Source organism: Apium graveolens, chromosome 2, assembly GCF_009905375.1.
Source record: "Apium graveolens cultivar Ventura chromosome 2, ASM990537v1, whole genome shotgun sequence".
NCBI classification, from domain to species: Eukaryota; Viridiplantae; Streptophyta; class Magnoliopsida; order Apiales; family Apiaceae; genus Apium; species Apium graveolens.
This window is the reverse complement of record NC_133648.1, coordinates 154,235,022-154,239,370: the sequence shown is the minus strand read 5'-3', so window position 1 is coordinate 154,239,370 and position 4,349 is coordinate 154,235,022. Positions and strand designations below refer to the sequence as shown.

General features: G+C 31.0%; 1 long non-coding RNA gene across 2 annotated transcripts; it reads right to left on the bottom strand.

Annotated features, from left to right (window-relative positions):
- Positions 1-206: 206 nt before the first annotated feature.
- LOC141707931 (uncharacterized) lies at positions 207-4,051 on the bottom strand. Of its 2 annotated transcripts, XR_012569223.1 has the most exons (3): positions 3,729-4,051; positions 3,195-3,263; positions 207-3,073 (listed from the first exon to the last, which is right to left on the bottom strand). It is a non-coding gene; the product is annotated as an uncharacterized LOC141707931 (long non-coding RNA). The 2 variants fall into 2 exon arrangements; XR_012569222.1 differs by having other exon boundaries at positions 3,195-4,051.
- Positions 4,052-4,349: the final 298 nt, after the last annotated feature.

Genomic DNA, 4,349 nt, shown 5'->3' with positions numbered 1-4,349 from the left:
TATGTTGCAGTAAACTCTTTTGCAATATTATATATGCTATTGTAACACAATATTGTAAAACAATTAAAGTCTTTTAGTAACATGTTTATAGCTTATTGTAACACTTTTTTTAATCACTCTTGTATCTACTATAATACTCTTATAATACTCTTGTATTTTTTATAATAATTTTTCCTATTTTTTGCCAATATAAAAATATCAATCGGTTACACTTGCTAATTTTCAAAATATAATAAATATAAATCAATTTATAACAGTAATACCTAAATACATATATTAACTTAGAGAACTATTAACCAAAGTACAAATTTATTTAACTAATACAAAGTTTCATGCAAACCAAAATAAAAACAAAGTTCAAAATTTTGTCCAAAAGTCACAAATGCCATCTCCACTAGACTTTCTCTCCTCTTGTAGCCATGATCATATGAAATTCTGAATCAACTGCTGCTCCTCCAAAGTAGTTATAGCGCATCGCATTGGCCAATTTATTAGTTGTAATATTACGAGAGATCTGTGAACACAATAATTGTATACACAACATAGCCTCTCAAAAATTGAAAGTACTATGAAAACTACAAGAAAAATACCTTCAATTGAAATTTATATTTTGTTCTTAACATTTGGAAAAATAGAAACAAAAATGAATGAGAGCATATAAATATGTATAATGTACATATATAAATAGCCGAGTAAAAGCTGACATCTAGAATATGCAGAATAAAATGTTGGCTATTAAATGAGTATTGGAATTAATCTTGCGTTTACCAGATAATAAGGAAGACTTAATTGATAGTTCAAAATGATAAAACATGCATAAAGGCACAGTCAAATACGTGTAGAAGATGGTAGTAGGCAATATTATTATATACATACGAGCAGTCAAAAACAAAAGCAGGTGTTTTTAGATAAGGTGGAATTAAATAGCTGGGCTACTAAATAAGGTGACATGTATTCAAGCATTTATGTGAACCAAAGAAATAGAACAGTTAGCAGAGAAGAGTCAAACATGAGATGAAATAGCTCTAGGAAATCATGTAGGCTAGTTTAAAGATTGCAGATACTGAGGTGAAAGAGGACAATGCAGCAGAGTTCTCTTGGATAAAAAATAACAGACTGGTAAAAGTCCATGTTAGTAATTAATTATGTGATGCAGAGCGGAACAATCTATAATAATTGTTAAATATTAATCTGCAAAACATGGTACATGTAAGAATTTAGTACATGGTACATGTGTTAATTTAAGCCAATGTATCACTGACAGATAATCCTTCATCTCCAATGCCAACTAAGGTAAGCAAAATACCTGAATATAGCCAAAAAGGTTATTAACATAATACCTCAATTTGCAACACCCAATCACCAGTTAATTTTAGTACACAGTACTAAGTAAACAAACTCAATAACTCCCATTATGAAGTATACAAGGTTGGAGGCCACCTGAATTAAAAATCCAGCCTAAAGATCAAGAACAAACCTGAAAGTCCACCACTTGTGAAAAATATATCAATGTGAAAGGAATACGTGATCAATATAGAAAAATATATGCATTTCCAATATCAAAGTGAGAATCTATAGCAAAGAAAATAGATTAGAGACTAAGATTGATGTTACGTTGTATACCTTTGACAACCTGATCCTATATTCTGTACAATCAAATAAATTATCAAAACTCCGTGTGGGGGAAATGAGACTCTAATATAGGATAAATAATTGAAAGCAACAAATTTGAGAATTTAAAATAGCAAACCGCAAGTTCATACAAACAACAGATGTGTAAACCCATAACTAACTTGATATAACTACCTCAACCAGATATTGAAATATGCATGTGTAGTTGGACCTGCACATTTAAGGGACCTCAATATGAAACCTTATATAATAATCCTATAAATAGATCTTAGAATCAAATGAAAATACAAACAACGCATTGATGAATATTTTGACCAGCAACTAGTCCTAATATTCTGGCAGAAAAAAGTATGATTCTTAATTGATATAGAACCACATAGATCCACAAAATAGATATGAGATATAATTATTAAAATATATATTAACCGAATAGCTATTAACTTGATTAATTTCATAAAATACATATTGTCTATGGCGGATGCAAGTATAGAGGAAAAGGCATATTGATGCATATTGTGATTAGTATATGCTCGACGTCAACTAATTTCATTCATAATTATTAGTAATGAGTTCAAGTTTTTTAATAAAAAGTCAAGAAATGAACCTATCTCCAGATATATTATCTTTTAATAATCTAAAATTTAAAATATTAAAAAACAACAAAGAAACAGAGTTGAAGGGAAAAGACCCTTACCGATTGTTTATTCTACAAGGACTTTCGCATCCTTACCGCATGGAACTTCCGTAGATTTGTACATGTCAAAATCAACTTTTTTGTTAAATTATATGCCCCACACACAAGAACTTAAGGAGTTACTAGGGACTTGAGTAGATTATATATTTAGCATTCCCCTCAGAAAAGAGCCAGTATTTTAGGATAGAAGAGTAATTCACTAAGAGCCCATCTCCCAGGTAACTCAACCTAAGTGTCGATTTTAAATACATTTTGATAATATCGGGGTTCCCACGGTTTGAGCTCAAAACCTCCACTCTAATACCATTTTAAATTACCAGCCTAATCCTAGGAGAGCTAGTAACCTACCAACTAATGCTTAAGCCCTAATAACTTGCAAATTAGTTAGACTCGAGTATAGTGATGCATGTGGTACTACTTACAAATACCACACCAACTATTCATGAACCAAGAAAAAGATAAACAAATTTTGACACCTTAGCTTTAATTCAAACTTAAAACTGTTAATTAGGGATTTAGTTTATTATATAGATTCCCCATTACTTTTTCACCATTATTGACACTAAAATACATAATATTTATATAATCTAATTGTAAAAATCCAATTCATTTTCATCAATTGAACATTTAATATTTTTCAGTATGATCAGATAAATTATACATAAAGAGTTAAAAATCAAAAAGCAATAATCTTGAAAACCCATAAAAATCAAACCTTTATATTTCTCGAAACAGCCCAGAGAACAACTGCAGAAGTTCATAAAATCAAAATATAAGCAAAGACCATAACAAGAATATAATTAAGATAATTTATGCACCATTCATATATATTTATTAAAAAATATATAAAGCAATTGAAGAAGCTTACTAAGGAATAAGACAAGCAGGGCATTTGTATTTTAGTCTGCTTCTTCACCGACTATACACTTCTTCTTTGCTGCTCCTCCCATTCAAAAGTTATACCATAATCAATCTTTAAGAGCTTATAAGGTAAATAATTGGTGCCCTTCCTAGATTTTAGATTTTTCTTTTTTTAGGACTATATATACCAAATTGCTAAAGTCTCAATATCACTTTTTCAACAACTAGAATCACAATGTTACTCAATCACAAAAACTAAACAATCAAAAATAAAATTCTAATATAATAAAGTGTAGGTGAATATACCTAGTGTGAAGATTTATAAATAAAGCTTATAAGAATTTTGAGTTTACTATCGCCTTTAGAAGAAAGTCCAACGTGGATATCCACAATCGTACCCATCTATTTCAATTTAGAACTAGGGATCTCACAATTTTGTTCAAACTCATTATGTGTTAAATCAACACAAAAATAAGCAAAAATAGAAAAACATCTAATTACTCCTTAGGAGCACTCAAACAAGAAGAAAAAATTAGCATACCCGACTAAATATTGAATCGAGCAAGAAGAAATCCCCAAATTAATCATTATCAAACCATAATTTACTCCAAGAAGATAGTGACAGCGACTACTACAAACTGTAATTACAAGCCCTGAAGCCGATTGAGAAGAAATCCCCAATTTCTAGAATCTGAATGTACTCCATGCTTCTAACTACTAGAACCCTAACTTACTCCAATCCCTTAATTATGAGAACCCGACCTGAACTCCAAGCTCTGACGCATTTTGTTCATGATTTTGAGATTGTGTTGTGTTTTGAGAGGGTTTGAGATTTTGTTCGACCGAGAGGGTTTGACAGTTGTGTGTGTTTTGATAATTTTTTTAGAGTTTTTGTTAGTCTAAATTAGAAATGCATACAAAGGTCGGGCCCGACCGATCCGGTCAAAGCTCGGTCAAGTCCGGTCCGGGCTTCGAGCCTCGACAGGTCCTATATTTTTGGGCAAAGCCCGGCCCGGCCCGGTTAAAAACCCGGGCTTCGGCCCGGCTCGACCCGATTAAAAATCCGAAAAAGCCCGGTTATAATCTGATTATTCTAATATATTTTCTTATATATTTATAAATTCACATTTACTATAAATATAAATAATACTTTAAACACATA